The following is a 26,170-nucleotide window of genomic DNA, read 5'->3' on the forward strand; positions in this document are numbered from 1 at the left end:
TGTTATAAGTTCATTACACAGGTATCCCTTATTCCTTCATTCAACGTTGCAAAGAAAACATCTGTAACATGCTTTGAGTCATTATTAAGAGACATTGCATACAGTCAAAAAATAGCATGGATTTATTAAATTCAGTACTTTGGCTGATAAATTGAGAGGAAACCTTTATTGCAATTTGCTGGTGATAGTGGAGAGTCTCTTTCCAAATATAAGACCTAGCATTAAGAAGTATTTCCAAGTCTCCTATTTTAGGAACCACAAATCTCTAAATTCGAGATATGTGGAAGAAAATAGGCCATTTTCAAGAAAATTTGTGTTGCTGCTAGCTCTTTGGCTTGTACAATACATATTTCTTTTCTTTTTTTTTTTTTGAGAATATACTGGAAAGATGAAATCTCTAATAGGTATCTTTCTGGAGAACAGTCTTTATAGCAAGGTTTTCTTTACACAGGGCAACCATGCACATGTAGTTAATGGACCTCCAGACAAAGGCCATTTCTTCCCAAAAACAAAGCCAACAAGGCAATTGAGTCAAATAACTTCAAACTCCCCAGAGGGGACAGCAGCCATTCTTAAATCCACCATACTTTTGAATAGCTATCATTGGCCATTATCTTCCAAATGGCTTTGTAAGTGTCTAGGCATCATGTGATTGCTTTGGAAATTCTCCATTTTTCAGGGTGCTGGGACTGGGCTTAGTCCCTTTCTTCTTTATCTCTTCCTCCCTGCCCTTTTCACTGTTCTGCCCAACACAAAGTTCAAGTCATGTAGAGACGAATATGGCTTTTGCTTTTGTAGGGACTTTTTCCTGAGTCCCTTCCTTGCAGGGTACATGCAGTGTAGGCCTGTGAGAATAACTTTCTGCGGTGACACAGAACAGTGAAAACTGTAAGTCAATCTATGGTGAGTGCAATCCTACATTATTTCATGCATAAAAAAGTCATACATCTGTATACATATATAACCTATTTCACAGTAACAATAAAAACATATTTATCGATTCATCAGAGGATAGACAGATTTGTGTGTCTCTCCAAATGTATTACACTGTGATTTTTCTCTTCCTTGAGAAAGATTTCCCTGAAGACAATATTTATGGCAGGGTAGGAATTTATATTACACTTGAATATATGTTCTGACAAAGAAGCACATTGCATTTTGGAATTGGGCGATATTGGACATTCTTCAAAAAATCTTCTAAAGGGAAATAATATTTCATCTACTCATTTGTTCAGATTTCCCTATAATTTTTAGCCAGCAGTACTTTATGGATCAGATATTGCATCAGAAAAGAAGGGGAAAATATTCTTGTCATGGAGACATTTTCAGATTAAGTTGAAAAGGCCCATAATCCTTACTGAAATTTTTTTTTTTTTTTATCATCATCAGGCTATTCTTGACAGTCAGTAAAAGATCAGCTCTTTCTCATTTAACTGACAGATTTCTTCTTTTCGCTTTCTTTCTTCCCTCTCTGTATCTATATCTATTCTCTTTCCAGGGCTCATGGTATATAATAAGTATTGAAAAAATGAATTTAAGTCTAACTTATACATACTTGTGAAACCTCATTCCTTATGATAAAGACCTTAAGCTTTTCTAAATACAGAATCAGCCACTGGTCATTTTTAATGGACACGTAGTGGTTGCTATTTTCTGGAGTGCAGGATTCATTAGGGTCATTGCTGGCATTTGGCTATGTAAAGTTGCCCCGGTGTGCTACTGAAGGCGAGTGTCCAAACTCCGACAATGTTTGGTTTCTCTCGATATTCCGAGGTTATATATCAAAAGAAGCCATACACATTCCAGTTACCCATCCACAGAATTCCTGAAAAAAGCAAATTATTCTTAAGATCCCCTGGAATTCTGAATCTCTTGGTGGAGATGCATGGTAGGGAAAAGGGAAACTTGATCTGGTTTATTCTGAACCCTTTCTTCTCATCTTAACCTTCTACTAAGTCACTTGAAAACTGTTAAGAAGGAGAACACATAGGCATTATGAAAGAAACTGTGCTGTAGCAGAATTCTTCAAGGTCTCAGGATTTACCCTCATAAAAACTGTACATAATCTAAAGCATAATAGCCAAAACAATTCAGTATGAATCAGACGTACACATACAAAATTGTCTCATTGAGTTTCTCATCTCCACTTAGTCATGGTCACTGTTTTGCCTTGGTTATGGCAACTAAAAGCCAATGGAGCTTAACGGAAAGCCCCCCAGGAGAAAATACTATTTTGTGGTCTTTGGATGAAGGCCTGAGTATCAGCAGGACTGGAGTTCTAAAGATACTGCTGTGCCCATTGCATGAGACACATGAAGTAATGAACTATAGACAAGTCATCATACCAGTATTTCAGAAAGTGAAACTGATATAAGAACACAGGCCAGACACCAACTCAAACAAACTATGGAAGCAGGGAGAGCAAACTGAAATACAAAGGCATGGCCAGTAGCCAGAGGAGGAGTGCCTCAGAGATTGATGATACGTAAAGACAATTTATGTACCAGTTCGTCTAATGGCAGTTCTGCAGGGAGGCAGCCTTTTGAAGGTGAAGGCTCAGGTTGGCCTACATGTTCCTGCCCAATTTTAAAGGTGTCATAAACCAGTGTGTTGGGGATCTGTCTGGCTTCTGACTTCTTGCATAACTATGTTCCCACTTACATTGGGGTCTTGGCATAATTTGTCTCCTGACAAAGAGAAAATAGAAAATATCCAAATATTCCAGCCTTATAGCATAGATGGGTAAATATAAGACCTTTCCTTTTAGCAATGATGACAGTAAACACTATTAATAGCTTTCTATTTGCCAGGCATGTGACATACGACTCTGAAATCTTGCAACAACCCAGTTAGAACGACTTACTGAGACTCGAAGTTAAGTCTGCCTAAATGTATACAGCAGGCGATTAAAATATGGATTTAACTGCTAATTTGTTCTTATTTAAGATCCTTGACCTTTCCACTGTTATAATAGTACATATTGATATTCCACTGGCAATGAGTAAGCATGCCTTACCACTTCAGAAATAGATAAGGTGCCTTCTAAGAAAATCTCAAATAGAGGTGGTCAGGAAGCCATAGGACCAAACGAGAACCCAGAAACGACAGTGCTCACTAGATGCTGCTTGCATTCTACCATGTGGATACAATGAGTAAAACTTGGGTACTAAAGTCAAAGTGCCCACAAAGTGCCTGCCACCACACCTGGCTAATATTTGTATTTTTAGCAGAGACGGGGTTTCACCATATTGGCCAGGCTGGCCTGGAACTCCTGACCTTGTGATCTGCCTGCCTCGGCCTCCCAAAGTGCTGGGATTACGGATCCCAACTGGATTGGGATCTTAGCACTTACTTGCTGTATAACTTCTCCAGGTTACTGATCATCTAAGTCTTTGATTCCTGTTCTGTAAAATATGATAATAGTAGGAATAATAATAGTGCCTTCTTTAGAGATAGTTGTCAAGATTGAAGTGCTTAGCTCAGTGCTTGACACACGGTAAATATTCAGCCTATAGTCAATCATCTTAAGTACTCTTGTCTTACCAAGGAACCATCAGGAGGTGTAGGTAATATGCAACCTTGAAATAGAACATTAGGTGTGATAAAATGGACCCCACAGGAAGTAATCGGGGATATTTTAGGCATATTTTCTAGTACACATATGCAATATTAAATAATATTTTCCAAACCAATGCTATTTAACCTCAAATCCAGCACAGTGAAAAAACATTGAAAGGTAAAAGAAAAAGTCACTTCACTTCCATAGTTCTCAGAATTACCATGTAGATATCAAAAGGTCTCTTCCAACTCTGAAAGTCTGTGACTAATTTTGTTAAACCCCTACTATGTGCAAAGTTTGTCACTGGGGCGAATAAGGTTGACACTCTCAGAGAAGCAATATGTAAAAAGACATGTACAATTCTCTTCTTTTTTTTTTTTTTTTTCCAAGACAGAGTCTCACTCTGTCACCCAGGCTGGAGTGCAGTGGCATGATCTCAGCTCACTGCAAACTCCACCTCCCGGGTTCAAGAGATTCTCCTGCCCCAGCCTCCCAAGTAGCTGGGAGTACAGGCGCCTGCCACCACGCCTGGCTAATATTTGTATTTTTAGTAGAGACGGGGTTTCACCATATTGGCCAGGCTGGTCTCAAACTCCTGACCTTGTGATCTGCCCGCCTCGGCCTCCCAAAGTGCTGGGATTACAGGCGTGAACCACTACGCCTGGCTATGTACAATTCTTAAAGTAAGCTAAAATGATAAACTTACCCTATGGCTTTGTCATAGAAGGGTTTTAAAGACAAAAAAAAAAAAATTTGAAAAAAATTGAACTTCTGAGAAGAATGGTGATATTATAGATATGCTATAGCCTCTAAATAAGAGTAGTGATGTTTAAAGGAATACAAATTCAAGAGAACACTAAAGGGAAAAGAGAGATGGATTTTACCCTCTGGATCTGACTTTGGTTTTAAATTGCATAGGCAAGAGATTGGTTAGAGAGATTTATTTCAACCTTTAGTAGTGTATTAGCAGTGTCACAGAACAAGGGATATGGTTAAAAGAAAGAAGGTGAGAAATACGAACAAACAAGATAGTGTCTTGGAATCTGATTTATTTAAATTTAGATTATATTGCTGTTGCATTAATCTTAGTATAAATCATAGTTCTAAGCACATTAAACTTACGTTGCAGTCAATTTTGTAAACCTTAACTGATGTTTATTATTATAAGCTGTGAACATTTTTTTAATCATTGAGAAGGCCCCTCTCAAGTGAAATTTTGGTTCCAAATGGCCAAAGTAACTAATGGGTAGGGAAAAAAATCTGCTTAAACTCTCAGTTCAATCACAGTTATGTGGAAACATCTTGAGGACAACAGTAAAGGAAAGAGAAAGAAATCAGGTGGATGGAGAAGATACACTAGAGGAATGAGATCTCCTACATGAGTAAAGTGTTTTCTAATGCATTTTTCTTGAATGATAGCATCTTGAAATTCCTACCAAGTATGGAATAGTTTACCTCTGACTAGCACTGCCCTACACAACAATGTCAATTTATTCTAAGACTGCAATGTTCAGAATGCAGATATGATCAGTTCAACCCAGATGAGACAATCCTATAGATGTAATAATAGAAATAACTATTTGAAACTTGAAAATCCGAAGTGTTTTAACTTTCTTCAAATACTTAGACTATAACATTTTTAGTCTAATGTAATTAGTGCAATTTTCAGAGGATATGTTTATATCAAGAATATTCCTGTGGGAGAAATAGAAACTTTTCAGGAGAGATTTCTAGGATTCTTAGACAACCAAAACTTTCATTTGACTCAGACCCTGATATTACATTTTCCCAGGATTCCTCTCACTTGTGCTGTTTTCAGTGATTGCTCAAGTTATTTCGAATGATGGCATACATATATCTTCTCTGCCATGCAAAAATGCCAGAACCTTCTTTTTCCTCCCTCTGTTCCCAGAAAGAACTAAGAATGGTCTAGCTTTGAGGTAAATTGTACAGCTGACTGTTTGTTTTGGGAACTTCCAAATGAACATATTTGGTGTTGCACTGATGCATCCCAGGAACAGAATTGTATGACTGGAAGAGCAATTCTGCTTCTGGAAATTTCTAGCACATAAGAAGATAGCTGGAGGGTATGTTTGTCTGGATAGTTTGGAGGCTGGCTGGTGCTATAAAGGAAAGTAAGAAAAGGGCAAAGATATCCTTCAGAGGATTCCCCCAGAAGAAAGTAGCAGTTATGGAGTTTTATTCCTGAGGTAGGACAGGGAGTCAGACCAAAGAGGTCTCAGTGTCTCTCCCTGTGTTGGATGTAATTGCTTTTCATTGTCAATACTGAAAGAAGGCACACAAGAGACAAATGAAATGTGTGCGTATAAACCTGGCTTTGGTTTTCAGAGATAGGCTTCTTACACCTTCAGATCTCCTAGATGAGCTGGGCCTTACAGAAAATACAAGTCTTGAGCTCTATTTGTTTACAGTTTTCAAATTCTCAGCTTCTGCCTGTAAGATATCTCATGTGATTAACTGATTTTTCTAATTTAAGGGAGTTATTTTCTGTGGAGGAAGAGGCTATAAAGTCACATTTTTATCTTATTTTCTTTTTTTTTTCTCTGACATTTCTGCTCTGTTTTCCACATTCCTTGTCACTGTCAAAACTGGTAATTAATCAAGAGTCAGTCATGGATGGCTCCTTTTCCCTCCCCTTCTTATCCTTCATTTTCCTGCCTGAGTGATAACGAATGATGTCTCTTGTCCTGTACCCCTGGCTTCCTCTCCTCGGAGCATTCAAGCCAGACCCCATGACAAGATGCTCCCAGTGAAGGGAGAAAACTGGGAATGACAAATGTGACTCCGGGAACCCAGGCATCAAGGGGTGGACTTCCTAATCTCTACCACTTGCCATCATCTATCTCTCCATGTCAGGAGGCCTTTGGGAAAAGCAGAAACAAAAGAGAAAGGAAAAGTTCTCATCCCTGCATTTTAGCATCATGAGAAACCTGGAAGTACCTTTGCAATAACACTAAAATGTGATGAGTCTTGAGTCTTTCCCAAGGTTTTGATACCCACCAGCCCACGAGTATACATGTAGGCATACTTTCACTCTCTACTTTCTCCAACTTAATGTTTTTCCCAGTGTCTGGAGGAAAATAAGAGCAAACATCTTTTGTAAAATTGGACACATGTCTTCTTTCATTATATGATTGGTTTATGTGTCTGAACACCTTAGGACTCAGTCTTTACTCTTATTTAACTGAAGAAATTAGGGGAAATACTTCCTCACCCACCACAGAGTCTGAAATTCTGCTATTAGAGACTTATACCTTTAGGTGAAAATGTTGCATCTCCAAGAAGACCCATGAAAACAGAAGTGATCCTAGGTAGAATGAAGATACAATATAAGCTAATCAGTGATATACTCCTATAAATTCCTTTAGCAGATCTATTTACTATGGAGATCCCAAGTGGAGAGCATGGCCTTAAGGAATTGGGAAATAAAATAGTTAACTTGAGATAGGTTGAAAGAGAAAATAATTCCTGAGAAAGGAACACAGTACTGCTTGAAAATAGTACTAATGTATTTTTACAGATTAGTTTTTGCTGGTTCCTGAACCAAATGACTAGCTGGGAATTCTTATTCTCAGATTTGCCTCACACCCACTTAAGAAAAATGCCAGATTGACATCCTCAAGTTACAATCTAAAATCCCAGGGAGGGAGCACACTGGTCAGGGGTGAGATTAAATGAGGCAAAAGTGACTGCATCACACTTCGCTGTCTATGGAGGCTATTGGCAGATTTATGCAGGCTGAGTTAAGTGAATGACTTGATAGCCTGGATCACATCTATATGTGTTTTTCACAGGCATCATGTCTTAGTTTGTTTTATGTTGCCATAACAGAATGCCTCAGACTGGGTAACTCATAATGAACAGAAATTTATTTGGCTCACAGTTCTGGAGACTGGGAAGTCTTAGTGCATGAAACTGACATCTGATATGGGCCTTTGTGCTACATGATCCCATGGTGAAAGTTATCACATGGCAAGAGAGCATGGGAGAGAGCCAAACTCAATTTTATAACCAACTCACTTCTGTGATAATGACACTGATCCATTCATGAGAACAGAGCCCTCATGACCTAATCACCTCTTAAAGGTCCCATTGTTCAACATTGTTGCATTGGGAATTAACTTTCCGACACATGAACTCTGGGGGACACATTCAAACCATACCAAACACCCACTCTGTAGAATGTTGCCCTTAATATACTGTGATTGATATAGATAGATAGATAGATAGATAGATAGATAGATAGATAGATAGATATAGATATAGATTTTTTTTTCCTTTTCAGTGTGTTTTAGTATATTAGTTGGGTCTCATTTGCTTGCTTAAACTGTTGTATGAAAAAAAAGAAATGTGCTGCAGATACAGAGGCATATTGTGCAGCTCAAATTAGGTCAGGAATGTTATTAATTTAATTAGTTATCCATGCAATATGCTGCATAACAAACAACCACAATATCTCGCAGCACAGGACAATAAACACTTCTTTCTTATAGAGCTGTGGGTTGCTTGAGGGTCAGCTATTGCAGCTTGAGATTGGCTAAATGGCTCCACTAATCTCAGCTGGGCTCACTCAAGGGTCTGGGGGTCAGTTGAGGTTCAGGTTATATAGGCTTTGCTCAGCTGGGCTAGGTCAGCTCTGTTACACATCTCTTATCCTATTTCTGGGTCCAGCCTGCTAGCCTGGGCAAATTCTTTTCTATTTCTACAGGTTAATTTTGGCTGGTTATTGGACCAAATGTCTCTGTAGGAATTCTCCTTCTCAGGTTTGCCTTATATCCACTTAAGAAAAATGCCAGATTGACATTCTCAAGTTCCAGTCTAAAAACCTGGGTAGGTGCATGCTAGTCAGGGGATGAGGTCAAATTAGGCAAATGTGACTTCATAGTCCTGCTGTAACCAGCTGGAAAATAAGAGAATGAACAGACAAAAATAGTCTTGTACCACATTAATGACATACTGATTATTTGAATTAGTTAATTTTGCTAGGAGTAGAGGTGATAAGAGTGTGGTTCTCAGTTGCTGCTTACCCAGAACAAGAGTCTTAGTAAATTGACCAGCTGAGTCATTTGAACTTGATTCTTGGTAGGAAGACTTTTGGGTGGCTTATCTAGACTTTTTTCTTCTCTTTTTCTTTTCTTACTGTATCAGTAATTTCTTTTTTTTTTAATTCCATGATTTACTGGAAATCTCAAAGGATGTTTGAATGAACTCTGATTATCCGTTGTCTTTGTTGTGGCTGACTCCACTGTCAAAAACCCAAGCCAGGCATCTGCTTGGTTTGGTGACCTTAACCATGATTTGAAGGCTGCTGACTGATCAGGGCAGTGGTTGCTGAAGGTTGGAGTGGCAAACAACAAAGATGTTTGCCGCAAGGAAGTTGAGTCTTCCTTTCACGAAAGACTTCTTTGTAGCATGCGATGCTATTTGATAGCATTTTACCCACTGTAGGACAGCTTTCAAAATTGTAGTCAATCCTCTCAAACCCTGCCGTTGCTTTTTCAACTAAGTTTATGTAATATTCTAAATCATTTGTTGTGATTTCAACAATGTTCACAACATCTTCACCAGGAGTAGATTCCATCTCAAGAAACTACTCTTTGCTCATCTATAAGAAGCAGCTCCTCATCTGTTTAAGTTTTATTATGAGATTGCAGTAATTCAGTCCCATCTTCAGTTTCCACTTCTGATTCCACTCTGCCACACATTTCTCTGTGAGTCTGTTAAAATATAGATAATCCAAATAACTTCTTTCTAATGTGATTTATATGAAATGGAAGCATGTTCTCCTTCCCCCTTATGTGCTCTTGTTTTGAATTGCAAATATTCAGTTTTGCATATATTTAAAAGGTATTTTGACAGTATGTAATGTAGATTTAAAACATTCTGAAGCTGGCTGTTTTCCCTTGATCAATTCTTTTTTTAGAAGAAACACTGTAAATAAACCAACAAGTGTCAGAACATACAGTATAGGGAACAGCCAAGGAAAATCTGTTATGATATTCTGTGTATTGAAAACCAGTTTGTTTATACCACTAGGAGGATTTCATTTTTTAGTATTTGGATTTGATGGATTTAGTGAGAACGATATAATTTGCTTCATTAGACAGCTATGCCATGGCTGAACGATGTGCATTACTCTTAATGCTAAAGGGAGATAAATGTAATGATAGAAAAAGTTAAGGGAACCAAAGAGGCAATATTCCTAGAATAAGCAGATGAAAATTTAACTATGTTGCACAGAAGTTAAATGTTAGTAATTCCATTCAACTAGGTCAATGGAATTGGGGCAGGAACTTGCTTCATTGTAGAAGTGAAGCTGTTAGCTGTTTTACATAGAAACCTTGAATCTGAGGAATCATCTCCAGAGAACACCTGATATAAGCTACAGTTTTCTTGACTGATACTCCAAAATGAGGATTGAACTGTGAGAAAGATTACAAGTAATTTCTGAGTTACCGAACTTAGAAAAAGCAAAACTGGCCAGGCGCGGTGGCTCACGCCTGTAATCCAGCACTTTGGGAGGCCAAGAAAGGTGGATCACGAGGTCAGGAGATGGAGACCATCCTGGCTAACACGGTGAAACCCTCTCTCTACTGAAAATACAAAAAAATTATCTGGGCTTGGTGACACGCGCCTGTAGTCCCAGCTACTCTGGAGACTGAGGCAGGAGAATCGCTTGCACCCGGGAGGCAGAGGTTGCAGTGAGCCAAGATGGCGCCACTGCACTCCAGCCTGGGCGACAGTGAGACTGCGTCTAGAAAAAAAAAAAAAAAAAAAAAAGCAAAACCTTGGGACTTCTTTCTTCCCCTTCTTATTTTCACCTTCTCTTCCTTCTTCTCTTTCTACTTCTTCCTTCTTGTCTCTCTATTTTTACCTTATTCATTTCCTCTCGTGCCTTTCCATTTTTTATATCAGGAATTAAATACCCTCTAGAGTGAAACGATGAATAAAATCTACTAGTCCTATGAGAAGGACAAAATTAAATGTGTTGGGTTTTGTTTGTGATTGTGCTGATGACAGCAAAAGAAGCCACACTCAGGATCGAAGATGAGAAAAAATGAACTACGATGTCCACTAACATAATTTTTAAGGGAGAAGATGTAAAGATTACCAGAGTTCACACTTTCAAATTGTTTGCAATCAACTGAAAGTCGAAAAAAGTTATATGTTGAAAAACATATGAGAAAAAAGCAAGTGACCATTTAAGGTGATATGTGTTAAGAGCAAATCAACTGATAGAGATAGAAATGTGGATGAGGAAGACCACCACTATTCCCTGGGGTAGTCAAAGGAAAGTTGGCCTGGTACTGGATTTTGGATAACACTGAATAAGATTCAAACAGACAAACCATGGCTGGGGCCCAGCTTGAGCAAAGGATCGGAAGCAGCAGTATTCCAGACATGTGAGAATATAAATTTGGTTCAGGTAGAAAGGTTTCAAATGGCAGATAACTGTGGAAAAATAATTCGGTGAAAACTTATAAAAGGCCCGGAATGCTGAGATAGAACCTTGGGTTCTATTCAGTATATATTTTGAGAACCACTGATGGTCACTATGGAGAAGCAAGACGTGTGCTATATAATAGAACAAGAATTGAGAGGTCATTGCCTGGGGGAGTTTCCTAGACCCCGAGAAGGGTAAGAAGGGATACATTTTGAAGGCTGGTACATAAAAAGAATTGAGATATCAATGAGACATATTTTAAAAGCCAAGAGAAGGAGAGGAAAGTGGTCATTTTCGGTTCTGAAGGTGAGAGTTTTGAGGTTTGGATGACTATGAAATAACCCAGTGAGAATACCCATTTATCAGTGGGAAATCCTGAACTAGAGTTTGAGAGAGTCTGCTAAGCTAAAGTTGTGGATTTGCACATTAGCCTCCTGAAGAAGATGGTTGAATTCATAAATATGGATGATACTTTACAGAAAAGAAGTTTGCTTAGAGGGTTTGGCATATCCATGATGAGAGTATAGCGGGGAAGCAAGGAAACACTGAAGAGCGAAGGGGTGGTCAGAAGAAGAACTGTAGAAGTGGGGCAATATGTGGAATAGTGAGGGTCTCAGAACAGACAGAGGACCTGGGCCTTGAAGGCCAGCTGTGTCATCTGGAGATGAAGATGGAAGGAAATGGGGATGAAGAAGAAAAGGGGCCCTAAACGTCTCTTATGGTCATCATTTTGTCCATAGAAACACATCTCTGGGAAGGAATGAGTTAGGTTTTTCTTATTTTTTCTTCATTAATAAAAATAGAAAAACAGGTGGTGAAACAAATTGGAAAACAATGTACACACAACTAATACTCTTGAAGAAAGAGATTTCACACTGTCTCCTGCTAACCTGTTCTGATATTCAATGGCACTTGTTACCCAGGAGTTCTTTTTTAAATCATTATCTGAAATCCCTATTGCTCTCCTGTGAGCTGTATTTTTTTTTTTTTTTTTTTTTTTGGCTTTGCTCTGTTTATCCTCAGGGGACAGAAAGAACATATGGCAACTATCTCTCAAGAAATAATCCTTCAATTTTGGAAATACATATTATATAAGATTTTTACTCTCTAGCCTTTTATTCTTCAGGCTGAATAATACTAAGAAATTTAGGCTTTCTTTATGGTCATTTCTTCCCAGGAAAATGGCACAGACTGAGTCAAATTCAGCTCCTAGGACTTGGATAAAATTTATATTGAAGTCACTGCTTTGAATCAGTGAGCAGTACTGATGTCAAGTTTGCCTATTAGGTAGAAATTCAAGAATGAAATGATGATGACCCTTTTGGGAACAACTCTGTGCATCCTTTGTATCCTGAGAGCACTTATCAAAACTAGTAGATGAATAATAAATCTTTCAAAAAAAAAAAAAAAGAAAACTGGTGGACAAAGTGGTGAAAATATAGCATTTATCTCTTATTGCCAATGCCTAGCACATACTAACTCAATTCATATTTGCATGAATTTATGAAAGCAAGGATGAAAAAGTATGTACTAAGATATAAAATTAGCAATATTATTTTTAAAAGGTTGTTAGAAGTCAAGGCCTTTTGGGCCAGGCTGTTGGGCTGTTTCTTAAGGATATGATATTTTATTTATTTTAATATATTCAGAAACTCCTAGTGGTATTAAAAGCTCTGAGATTGGCAGGATTTGGCCTTTCAGTGAATGTTGACTCCACTTTCTTTCTCTAGAATTTATTATATCATTTTTTATGACAGTCTTAATAAAGACGATTGAAAGACTCTGGGTGTTAATTCATCAACCAGTATTTGTTGCAGGCCAACTAAGAGTTTGGCAATGTGTTCCAAGGGGAAGTTAAGTAAGCACAAAAATCACAAACTATTAAAGTTGATAAAACTGCTGATTTAAGCCAAAATAGTAATTCTCTTGACAACATAAGAGTGAATGTTTACATAGCATTGACCTTTTGCCAGGCACTGTTCAAGCACTTTCTACGTCACTACATATTTCTTTTAGTTTTTACAATGACTCATTAAACAGGCACTATTATTATCCTTATTTTACAGGTGAGGAAGCACATGAGAATTGGCTAAAGCCGGATAGTTAGTGAGCCATAGAGTTAGTGTTTAAACCTGGGTCCAAACCCTGTATGCTTAACCATTACTCCACGAGGTCCTCCAGGCTTCCTTTGAGTAATCTGAGGAATAAGGTGTGTATTATCTTTTTTCTTTTTTCCTCAATCAATTGGGGTTTTATTGAGCTAGAGCTTGAGGGTGTGCCCAAGATAAACAAGAGTCACAGAAATCCTCTGTGGCTTATGTTCTCCCTGAAGAGGTTTTCAGGAGGCTCAGTTTTATACATTTCCTTGGGAGAAAAAAGGTGTGTAGGAAGAGTTGGGGGGTAGACAGAAGAATGATTGCTCTTATATTGTCTTTGTTCCATACCTGAGAAAATAAGGATTATTAGTGTGAAGTCTAATAGGCATGTCCTTGTTTTGTGGGAGAATATGCATCTTTTTTAAGGTATTAAGATTATTTTTTTCCGTAAGTTATTGGGGGTACAGGTGGCATTCGGTTACATGAGTAAGTTCTTTAGTGGCAGTTTGTGAGATTTTGGTGCACCCATTCCCCGAGCAGTATACACTGTACCATATTTGTAGTCTTTTATCCCTCACCCTCCTACGACTTTTCCCCCGAAGTCCCCAAAGCCCACTGTATCACTCTAATACCTTTGCGTCCTCATAGCTTAGCTCCCACATATCAATGAGAACATACGATGTTTGGTTTTCCAACCTGAGTTACATCATTTAGAATAATAATCTCCAAACTCATCCAGGTCACTGCAAATGCTGTGAATTCATTCCTTTTTATGGCTGAGTAGTATTCCATCGTATATATATACCACAGTTTCTTTATCCACTCATTGATTAATTGGCATTTGGGTTGGTTCCACAATTTTTGCAATTGTGAATTGTACTGCTATAAACATGTGTGAGCAAGAATCTTTTTCGTATAATGACTTCTTTTGCTCTGGGTAAATACCCAGTAGTGGCATTGCTGGATCAAAATGTTGATCTACTTTTAATTCTTTAAGGAATCTCCATACTAGTGTACATTCCCTCCAGCAGTGCAGAACTGTCCCCTGTTCACCGCATCCGTGCCAACATCTACTGTTTTTTGATTTTTTGATTATGGCCATTCGGGTGTCCATTATCTTTCACTAGAAAACTCCTCCTGTTGAAATGGAATCTTTCTTCCCATACCTTTCCTTTATTGGTCTAATTTCACGGCCTAGAGGAAGATGGAGATTATTTTCTACAGAGCAGACGCTGGATCTGAAGACAGCCTTCAAACTCCTCCAGAAATTGTTTCTTCAGGATTAATATTCTCTCCTTAAATTGCTACATATGACATTTTTCATTTATTTAGCTTTGCAAAACTTGCCTATTCAACAAAGGATATTAGATAGTTCACAGAGATATACACAGCAGACAAGCAAGATAATATATATACCTCCAGGTTTTGTGGCATCAATAGATTTGATAAACATGCTTTTTGTGTCTTCATTAGAGCAATAGATAAATGAATTAGGGCTGTACAGAGTATAAATCCCTGCAGCACGCCCCTACATATGCCCCATCTATAATTTCTCAAATATACAGGCCACATCTTTCTGTCCTAGTTACAATGTTAATTGTCAATTAGAATGTTTATGTCAAGATTTCCTATGACAGCATTTTTCTCTGGGATCTAATAACCCAGTAACCTTGGACACCAGCGTTTTATAGTGATATGGAGGTGGATTTTGGATTCAAAATGTGTGCTAAAGCTTTGCAAGAATAGACAACTTAATTTCTGAGCTTCAGTCTCCTTGTGTAGCAGAGATAACAACAGGTACTGTGCACCTTCTTAAGGCTAGTTGTAAGGATTAAATACTATATACATGTAAAATTATTAGCAGATAGTAGGTGCTTAATTATAATTGTAGATATTTGTCAAGAATGACTCATTTGGCCAATGGAGTGTTGGCAACTGTTTACTTAATAATTAATTGGCTTTCTGAGAGAAAAAGCTCTGGTTTGGAGCATTTGATGATTTCCCTGGTATAAACACTCCCACCAAAGCTTTTGAGCTACCATCATGGCATCATGGAAGGCAGAGTTGGTAGCAATATATCCAGTCAAATGGCTCTTGGGAGACAGTGCCAGCCAGTGCCAGCATCCCCCTGTGTGTGGCCCATGCTACACTCATACTCCCACTCACAAGTAAGATTGCAGCATTAATATGTGAGTAAAAAGATACAAAGAAAAAAGGTTTCCATTACAAAGAGCTCCCGTCAGGTGCTGTTAGTGCTTGAAAAAGAGATGGTTATTTTAGTTATATTTATAATTGTGAAGCTTCTTCTGCTTGCTCTGGTATATGGAAGTGCCAGTTATTCTTTCCAAATGTGCTTGGTTTTGTCTTGCTTTACCTCACCCTCCCTCTTCCAACAAATGCTTCATATGGCAACAGTTACCAAGCAAAGTAAGGGATTTTATGAAAAATTCCAAGGTTTGAGTAAAAAAAATGAACACCAAAATACCCATTTTATTAGTATAGGTAGCATCCAGTTAAGGGTTGAGTATAAAAAGAAACATTTGCCTGCCCAAAGAAAGCAGCATCAGAATCTTGGCATAAGATAAATAGCCTTGTTTAGTATTTGGGTGTTTACATATTCCTTGTGAGGGCAAATGTCTGAATATGCTCATTTTCGTATTTTAAGTCATCATCAATTAAACATTTGTAGGTGTATTTCTTGTGGGCTGACTCCAGTGGCTGTCAGTGAAACCAAACAGCTGTTGGGTAGATATGGAACAAAAACACCCTGAATGTTACACTCCTGATTGCTTCCCCTGGCAGAGGTAGAGATACTTATGCACAGGGAAGGAAATGAAGGGCATGCATCCAGGTTCCTTTCTAGCTGTCTCCTTAGAAATCACTGCTTTTTGGACAGTCCTGAAAGCATGACACAGCTGAGACTTGGTATATGTACACACACAGCATCATATTTGATTGTGTTGGTCGCTTCCTTCTGGCAATCCTTTGGCAGGTGGTATCACATTCTTCTCTCTAAAGGGCATTACCAACTGAGATTTCCCTTTGTGCTTAGTAAATATTTAGGCATTGTAGATTCTGTCAGCAATGATTCCTTTTATGTTTCAAAGGCTGGAAAATTTTTCTTCCTTGACACTTCACTGTCATTGATTTGGGGAAGAGGCACGAGCCAAGTGGACACTGGAGAAGGAATTAAAATTTATAATTGCCACAAATAGTAACTTTTCTTTAGCTGCTGCTTTGTACTTGAAAATGGAATGCCCTGTAGCTTGGGAACCGAATTTTATGGTGGCTCTGCTTTTGCGATATTTCATTCAATCCATTTAACAGTTAGTTGTATTTTTCAATTCTAATTAACATTGGTGTTTGTAATATATATCTTAAAACTATATTTTTTGAGCTAAGAAGCCTTACAATAGATACACCAGCAAAGATGACTAAAGGTCTACAAGAATGCATCATAAGTAGAGCAATTTAGATGGACTTCCTCCTGAGCTGCTGCCTAAAAGTTTGTTACTCAATCTTATCACCATAGTTCAGCACAAAGTTAATGAAAATAGGGCTGTATAATTTTGATGTAAAACATCAAGTACCTGATAATTATCATCACCATCCATCTTTATCCACCATCATCAATCACCATTATTGTATTTTTATTGCTTGGATTAATTCAGTCCTAATAGAGCATAATGGTATGGAAATTATTTAATTACATTATAAGTACAAACTCTATCAAGTCAGAAATCATTTAGTCCTGTGACAGAAATCCAGCAATACCACCTCCTTGTAGGATTAGCTATATATGCCTTTAAGATATGTAACTTAAACATGCAGAGGGATATGTAGATTGTCTGACAGCTGACTTTTCTCCTATTTCTCCATGTTGCTACACTTCATTTTGCCTCTATTTCAAGGAACTTCAAGCACAGTGTTTAAAAGTATCAGGCTCTTCCTGAATATACAAATTTTGGTACCTCATCATTGTAGGTCTCTGATAAGGCTCTTGGAATCCCTATTTTTGACAAGCATGCCAGATGCTTCCAATAACTTGTCTGGAAGGACATGCATGGAGGAACACGCCCATTCTGCCCTCATAAAAGGCATTAATTTTTCTGTCTGTTTTTGTTATATCACTGCCCAAATGGAATGTGACTATCAATACATAATAATTTCAGTTACTAATATATAAATTATTAGCATAAATTTGCATCAAGTTATACTCATCATTAGTAATTAATAATAATGATGATGAACGATAGCAGATGTATATATGGTGCCTACCATACCAGAAATTCTTAAAGGATTTGCACATATTAATCCTTACAAGGGCCTTCGGACGCAGGTAATATTATATCCCCATTCTCTAGAGGAGAAAACTCAGCTGAAGGAGGCTGGTCCCTGAATCACAGAAGGAAGAGAGCAGGCTGTAGAATCAGATGGCATGGGCTCTACGTCTGCCTGTGCCACTTACTGGCTGTGTGTCAATGACAAGGGTCCTTCATCTCTTCTTGACTATAAAGAAAAACTGGCAATACAACTACTATTAACTCCAGAGAGGGGTGGTGAGAATTCCATGAGCTGAAGTATACAAGTGTTTAAAGGCTAGCCTGAAGAGTAGGCATGCTCTAGAAATGTTAACTGTTATCACCTTTTCTTGTGACAACCCTGCCTTTCCAATACCTTTTCTAATGAGTTATTGTCAATAACATCCCAGTGCTGCTTTCTGCACTGTGACTATCTTTAGCTAGTAAGGAGTGTTTGGTGTCTCTTTTTTAGAATTTTTCTTTTCTTTTTGAACATTGAAGAACGTTCAATTTTTAATTAATCTTAATAGGCACACATACCAATATTAGGCATAATTAATAACCTTATTATCTCATTAGAAAGGCAGAACACAATGCACATAACCAGGAAATTAACGTACAAGTCTTAGTGTTCATTACTACTATGAAATTCATTCACATGTTTGGTAGAAAAGAAAAAAAACAAAAACATTTAGCCCCTTTTCCTACCGGATCAAGTTACAGACGTTAGCCTGTTCATAAACTTTCCCATATCCAGGGGCGATGTCCCCCAGCACACCATCCCTCCCCAGCTGCTTCCTGGCCCTCTTGCCTCTGAGGCATGCTCACAAACCCTGTGAGTTTTGAAAGTATTTTCACCTGCCAGCATCAATGAGAAATCTTCTGCAAGTCCCCTCCCCATGTTCATTTCTGTCAGTTCCTTGGGTTACGGTTCTCAGTACCTAAGTGTCATTAGCTTCACCTGGGATTTTTTAATAAATGCAAATTCCTGAGTACTAAATTCAGATTCAGTAGGTCTGCAATGGAGCTCAGGAATCTGAGAACCCCCACCCCACCCCAAGCAAACATGACACTTCCCTCCAAAAAACACTAGCTTCAATTGTAGAGAAAACCAAAAGTGCACATGAATGGAAATCTGGGACATAATAAGACAAAAGAGACCGAAGTAGGAATAGCAAACATTTCAAAGGAAAATGAGGCTGCCCCTTCTGAGGATTTCATATTAACAACTGGTGCAAGGAAAGGGAATTTGCAGCCGAGTTCAGAATAGGGGCAGTGAGGAAGTGGAGTTGAATCTGAGAACATGAATAAGGAAACCACTCTGAAGATGAGCATGTGGCATAAGGGAAATTGCCACTGGAATGTACCCTCTCTACTTCCCTACCTCCTCTCTTTACTTCTTTGGCCCATTCTTTCTGCCACAACCTACCACTAAATATCCTGCTTAGAATGAACCAAGGTCCCAGGGGATTGTTGCATAGGCATAAGGGTTGTTCTTGGAAGCCTCTGGGTTTGTTGATACAGAGGATCCCTATGGCTCCTTGATGATAATTCAGTTGTGAAGGTATAGTATTGAGAGGCTGGTCTAAAGTTTTTATGGGATATATATTTTAAATTTTATTTAATAAATATATAAAAAGCACTGTTCTATGTGTTTTAAAAATACTAACACATTGAATCTTCTTAAGTACTTTGTGGAGTAGGTAATGTTATTATTCCAATATTACAGATGAGGAAACTAAGAAGTTAAGTAACTTGCCCAGAGGGTATAAAGAGGAAGGGACAAAGTGATCGTTTCATACTTTAAAGGAACCAGATTATCATATTTGTAGAAAGAAAGACTACATTTTGAGTCTATCCCAAAGAGTGTTACTTGAAGTAATTAGACTGTGTAGCTCTGAAAGAATTGGAACCCGCAACTCAAAACAATTTAAACTGTTCTGGAGACAAAGCTAACTCTCTGGGGGGGTTTCTTTCTTCTGATGATAAATTTGGGGGTCACTTAATCCAGGACAGTTCCTGCATTTACGGAAAATGAGCATATGAGGTAGCATTAAAGAATGTGAATTCATTCATTAGGCTCTATGCCATCGTGGTTCATTTTTTTCTAAAGCTGAGCCAAGCACATCTGTACCCCAATTTTTTATTTTCTTGGCCAAAAGGGGACAAATAACATCTCACACTAAGAACATTAAAATATTTACCAAAGATCTTCTTTTAGCAAAGAATATTTCTTCATTGCAATGCCTCTGAACATCTTCCTGAATCAATTAATATTCATCTAAACTTTTATTTTCTATGACTGAGTAACAGTAATATTCATAATAGCAACTGACATTCAGTGAGCTCTTATTCTGTGGTCACTGTTTCTGGTGTTTTACCTATATTCTATTGTATGAAATAGCACAACTTACTCTGATTAACTCAATTTTATTGGATATAACAGTTATTTTTCAATTTCTATTATGACAAAAAAATGTTTTATCAATCATATCTATAGCTAAACTATGTAAAAATGTTTGTAATTATATCCTTAGAATCAATTTTCAGAAGCAGAATTGCCAGTATAAGAGTATACTTTAAGAAAAAAATTCAGCACATTTTACCAGTTTTCCTGCCAAGAATGTTATACCAATCTATATTCTCACCAACAACATAGCAAGACTTTTGTGAAAAGTTTTTTTGTTTTTCTGTTTTGGGATGGAGTCTTGCTCTGTCACCCAGGCTGAAGTGCAGTGGTGCGATCTTGCCTCACTGTAACCTCCACCTCTTGGGTTCAAGCGATTCTCCTGCCTCAGCCTCCCAAGTAGCTGGGCCTATAGGCATGTGCCACCACACCCGGCTAATTTTTTTGTATTTTTAGTAGAGATGGGGTTCCACCGTGTTAGCCAGGATGGTCTCGATCTCCTGACCTCGTGATCCTCCAGCCTTGGCCTCCCAAAGTGCTGGGATTACAGGCGTGAGCCACTGTGCCTGGTGTGAAAAGTTTTTAAAGTAATGAATTACTAGTTAGCAACCTCTGAGTGTTTTAAGGTGTTGTCTAGCAGTCTTTATTAAAAAAAAAAACAAACAAAAAACAGAGGTCCAATTACCTGTTTCCTTACAAGAGGGAATCAAGGGTATATTTCAGTCTGTCTATAATGCACTGCTATGTAATTACTAGGGAAACTTCTCCAAAAGTCACAATGGGTAAAGTGTTATAAATTCTCTGAGTCGTAAGTAAAGTTTCTAGTATTTGAGAGACTCTCGTTCCCTGTCGTCACTGAGATCATTAAGGTCTCAGTTCACGTGTTACCTTTAGAGAGAAGTTTTTCCTACTATCTTATCTAAAATAGTCTTCCCAAGGTCTATTCCATTACTCTGTCTTGTTTCCATAGCACTTACTAATTATCTTTGTGTATTACTTTATTGCTTGTCTCCCCATTATAACGTATGCTTCTGGGAGTCAGGAGCTCTTTCTTATACCAGCCATTTTATCCCAAGACCTAAAACAGTGCTTGGTGCATGAAAGATGTCTATATATGATGAATCAGTGAATGGGTGATGAATGAATAAATATTGGTCCTCTTAAATCCCAAAGTCCTCTGTTTACTATTTATGCACAGCTATTAGTCTGTAGTACAGCACTGTTAAAGGACAAAATATGCATATGGGGCAAAGCAATATTTGTAACTCTAAGGTACTCAACCTTGTAGATGAAGATAAATGAGGAAGAACCAATTATTAGAGTATCAATGGCATTGGTCCTTTGGTTATAAGAGTAAGTGAATTTCCCCTTGAATTTACCCTGTGAGTTGCTATTTAATGGTGTTGGACAGTTACAGATCAGTTTGGTAGAACTTTTCTCTTTATTTCCTTAAGGGTTTTGCCTTTGGGTAACCATCTTAATTTCTTCAGTCCCTGTCTTCCATGGATAAAGTCTTAGCAGAGCTATTAAAGATCCTAATGTCAACTTCTCTTAAGATTATATTGTCCAATAATGGGTGTTCTGAGAGATATTATTTTGTGATCAAGTGCTAAAGATTTACAATACACACTTTAACTGGGAGAATATGCTTGTTTCACTAGGACAGAATGTTTCTCTATGGTATCCCCAGCACTTACAGTAACTGGCATGTAGGAAGCATTAAGAAAATGTTGAATAAATGAACAAGATAATCAAATTCTGTCTTGTCAAGAAACCCATTTGGGATCTATTATATGTTCTGGGTAATTCCTCTGAGCATCAGTGAGGATCTGTGCAACTAACACTCTGGTTTATGTCTAATTTGAACTGCTGATTGTGGGCAGTAGAAATTTAGCTGGCTTGAATTTATGAGATGTTATTAGTCTCATTAAGAAAAATGTCTACCGACTTCTTTAGGAAGCTCATGTCTTCAGAAAGTTTCTTTGAGATTTCATATAGAATTCCTTGGTTATAATAAACGTTCCTGACTTCTGCAGATTTGCTATTAATGCAACAATGATGATTGGATCAAAGTTACTTTGTCACTTTCTAATTCATTTATTTTAGATTACTCAGCTAGTAGAAAACAATAGAGTCACTTTGATGCTCTAAAGTCTCTTTGTAGTATTTGGTGGGATCGTGCTATTCTTCAGTGGGCTGGTAATCCCTATACAGCTTAGAGAAACACAGGGCTCTTTAAAGAATCCTTTTTTCCTTTTCTGTTTTAAATTTCATCACTTGGTTATTTTTGCCACCTGCTCGGATTGCCTCCTTACCCGAATCTAAAATTCCTATAGTAAAATAAATAGAAAATGTGGTCTCTACTCTCCTTCAAAATAATATTTTCATTTCTTTGGACAAGTATGTTAATTTCTTCATATGCAGTTGTCAATGGTCCAGGTTTCAGAACCAAATAGCCTAAATTTGTGTCCGGATCCCACTACCTGCTGTTATTGACTTTGGGCAAACTAGTTAACCTTTCTGTGCCTCAGTTTTCTCATCTTTAAAATGGGGCTATTAAGAGTACTTCTCTATATTGTCATTGTGAATTATGAATCCATACATAAAATGAATTTAGAAGAATGACAGGCACTTCTCAAGTGCTCAATGTTAAATTGTTTTTATTGGGAAGAAATGAAAATACTTCCTTGCTTAATGTTGGAGAAAAGAATCACTAACCCATCGCATCTCTAAGATGATGATGATAATTGCAGTTGCCATTTATTACATCCCTACTGTGTGTTAGGCACTGAATTCAATGCTTTGTCCACCTTATGTAAGTGAAATCTCACAACACACTGAAGTATTATTATTATTCCACGTTATCAATGAGGGAACAGGAGACCCCCAAAATTGAGTTATTTCTCTAAGGTTAAACAGCTCATAAGTGATGGAGTTCAGATGTGAATCCAGTTCCATCTGATTTTAAATCCTGTTCTCTTAATTGTTACGTCATGTCACCTCTACAGTCTTCAATAATTGAGGCTTAATCTTCTTTGATTACTAACATCCAGTGGCTATTCCAAGGGAACTCAAAACCCTTGTCTTCATGACTTTCAAAAGCAATCCAAGTCCTGAAAACAACACTTTTGTGAAGTCTATTAGTGTAATCCAAAACAAGATAAACACGTTTTAAAGATATTTGCAGATAAGACTCGCCTACCCTCACTGTTACAGTAACAGTGTAATTTTCCCTGACATTGCTCTGAACATTAAGGAATTAAAACACTTGAGGCTGGACTTGTCAAGAGACCTATTTTTGTTTTGTTATGTTGTAATAGCTGTTGTTTCTGATATTTTTCTTTTTCCTTCATTGTACTTTTTCTTTCTCCAATCTTCGCTTAAAGGGCAACTTCCTGTGCATGTTCAGGAATCTGTGGCAAAGGGAACAAGTACGATAATTTGTCTGCTACCATTTGGATGTTACTATTGTCTCAGCAGCCAGGAAAACAGATAGAGCCCCTGTGAGCATCATTGTTTTTGGGCTGTGGCTTTAGTTGCCAAGGTGCAGTTTTTACTGTTGGCATTTCCACAACCTGCTATGGGTAATAACCATCGAAAGGACAAATCCCCTTGTCTGTGATTTTTCTTTCTAGGCTTCTTTGGAGAAAGACTGTGAAATGATTTATTCCTCTGTACATATGAAGCTACAGTGTATTCTCTGCTGCAAAGTTTTGGCCTCTGATACTCTCTGTTCTTAGGTTAATCCATTAACTTGCCTGGGGGAAAAGCGACAGGAAAGAGGGATGAAGGTGTTATGAAAACAGAGATGAGAAGGATCTTAAAAAATCCCAACCACTGCCTCTTCTTCCATGTTCCCATCTGCTCCTGAGAAGTCCTTCAGAGGATGCCAGGCCTGTTAATACCTATACGTTATACCTGTTGTTTTAAATGAGACAGTTCTTCCTCACTATATGGATATAATAAACAGTTAAGCTGTCTTTCTCTATGCCCCTCAAAAGGAGACAAACACACAAGCCCTACACAAATGGTTTTGCGCCGAAATGAGTGTTGGAAATGCTGGATAAAACAAAGGTAAGTAGGTCTTTTCATTGCAGGCCTTCTCAGAGTCTTAAAAAAAAATTCTCACTCATATTTTGAATCTCTAGGAGAGACATATAGTATACAACATTCTCCAAGTTTATTTGACCTTGGAATGCTTTTTTTTTTTAGAAGCCACTTGAGGGACAAAAGTTCTATAGAACACGCTTTGGAGAGTATTGGGCTAGATTACTTTCATTGCATTTTTGCAATTTGGTTTATAAACTTACCTTGGAGTTTGGGCAAATTCGCTGGTTAGTTCAGATACAATATTTTTTGGGGGATTGCAAGTGTATTTTTACAGTAGCTAGCAGAAGCTGTGGTTCTGAAAAGATACTATAAGAACATTATCTTGTGATTATTTTCTTCCCCACCTCCATTTTTCCCGTCTTTAGAAAAATTAAAGTATACCTAAGAAGAGGAAACAAAGTGAGTGGTAAAGGTGTATGCCACTATAGATGGACAGGTGTGTTAGTTACATTGTATCCAAGTAATGTGTAGGTGAGCCTTATTAATGAGATCCTAAGAAACTATAAAAAATGAACATACCCCAGATTTCTCTTTGTGTACACTTTGAAAGTGTTTTTCCGTTTCTATTAAAAAGTTTAATTTGTCATGCTCATGAAATCAACATAAATTTACGGAGGCAGAACATAATACACTAAAAAGACAATGTGATCCTTTTCATGTGGCATTTTTAATACATTGTATCACAAATTACTTCAAAGAAATAATTAAAAGAATAAGGAAGAACTTAGGAGGTTCTTAAAATAGTATGTAGCACATTTTAGAACTCAAGTGACAGAGCTTTCCTGATGGGCCCAAGTCCTGTCTCCTCTCACTCTTTCTTTTTTTTTTTTTTTTTTGGGAACAAAACAATAAACACCTTTATTACATGGGTGAAGTCAAAATGAGGATTTATTTGCCTTTCTGGGCCTTGATTTTCCTAAGATGGAACTCCAACTCTTTGCCCTCTAGCACATAGCCATCTGCTCGGCTGCATCCACACAGTCCTCTCACTCTTTCAAAATGTCAGCACCAGTTCCAGAAGGAGGGACTGGCCCTCGTGATGGCCATAATGTAAAGTGTTCAAACGACCAGGTAACATTTCCATTCTTAGAAAGCTATGCTACTTGGTTCTAAGAGATTAGTCATACAGACGTGTTTTTATTCTTTTCAGAGTCAATTCATTTCATGAAAAAATGCTGAAATGAAAACACTTTATAGTTAAGCTTAGTGTAGTCATAACCACACATAGCTGTGTTCTGTCATAATTTGTAAATTGAGCTCTGTCATAATATCTGTTTTTCAGGAGGCCCTCAGTTAAATTTTCTTAAAAAGTCTTTCTGATTATGAAAGTAATGCATGCATTGCCCTGTGGCATATTACATATTACTCTCTCATAGAACATATAGAGAGAAGGTGGCAGTGAGGACAATTCTGTGGTCACCTGGAAGGTTTTCCTCTGGCACAGGAAAGACAGCTGTCCTATTTCTAGTTGATAAAGTGCCCAGACTGTGCATTAGAGGCCAAAGGTGGAAGGAAGTCAAATTGCCTTTTTGTTGATTCTAAAGTGGTCTTTGTATCAGAAAGCAGAATCTGAAGAAATATGCTGCAAGCCAGGATGACTATAGTTAACAGTAATGTATTATATAGTTTCAAATAGCTAAAAGGAGGATATGGAATGTTCCCAACACAAATAAATGATAAATATTTGAGATGATAGATATGCCAATTACTCTGATCTGGTCACTCTACATTATATGTATCAGAACATCACTATGTGCCTGATAGATTATGTATAATCATTTGTCAATGAAAACAAATTAGAAAACAACTTACTTGTCTTTTTGCTAAATCTGGATGTGGATCCAGGTGAATATGATTTCTTCCCAGTTCTGTGAATAGGATATAGGTCTTGGTTTCCATGGTGTTGTGTGACTTATACTTTTGCTTATCTTTGTCAGTACTTTTGTGGGAAGAAGATAGGGGCTCTATCAGAGGTTGTTAGCTTGGTGATGTTTTTAGCCTCAAATTCTTCATTTGTTCTTAGAAGTTTTCTCATTTCTTTGAACTTTCCATTAACATTCAATCTTTCACTTATATGAAAAATATTTTCCTTCCTCCTCTTTTTCCTCTTCCATACTTTCTCCAAATTCAGGAGGCAGATAATGGTAATTGAAAGTTCTAGGGACACATTGTGAGCTCAAGGTCAAGAAAGGTTAGGGAAAGTCTTTATTTTGAATTGTAGGTATGTTTTAA

General features: G+C 37.6%; 1 protein-coding gene and 1 long non-coding RNA gene across 41 annotated transcripts in view; both read left to right on the forward strand.

Annotated features, from left to right (window-relative positions):
* NRXN3 (neurexin 3) overlaps positions 1–26,170 on the forward strand; it is a 1,691,350-nt gene that overhangs the window by 1,026,226 nt on the left and 638,954 nt on the right.
* Positions 388–26,170, forward strand: part of LOC129049946 (uncharacterized) — a 70,329-nt gene continuing 44,546 nt past the window's right edge. Inside the window, exons 1-2 of one of the 2 annotated variants that reach the window (XR_010137005.1) lie at positions 388–11,330; positions 13,091–13,233. This is a non-coding gene — a long non-coding RNA (uncharacterized LOC129049946). Of the gene's footprint in view, positions 13,234–26,170 lie in introns of both variants that reach the window. The other variant, XR_008513370.2, reaches the window with a different exon arrangement.

Source organism: Pongo abelii, chromosome 15, assembly GCF_028885655.2.
Source record: "Pongo abelii isolate AG06213 chromosome 15, NHGRI_mPonAbe1-v2.0_pri, whole genome shotgun sequence".
Lineage (NCBI taxonomy): Eukaryota > Metazoa > Chordata > Mammalia > Primates > Hominidae > Pongo > Pongo abelii.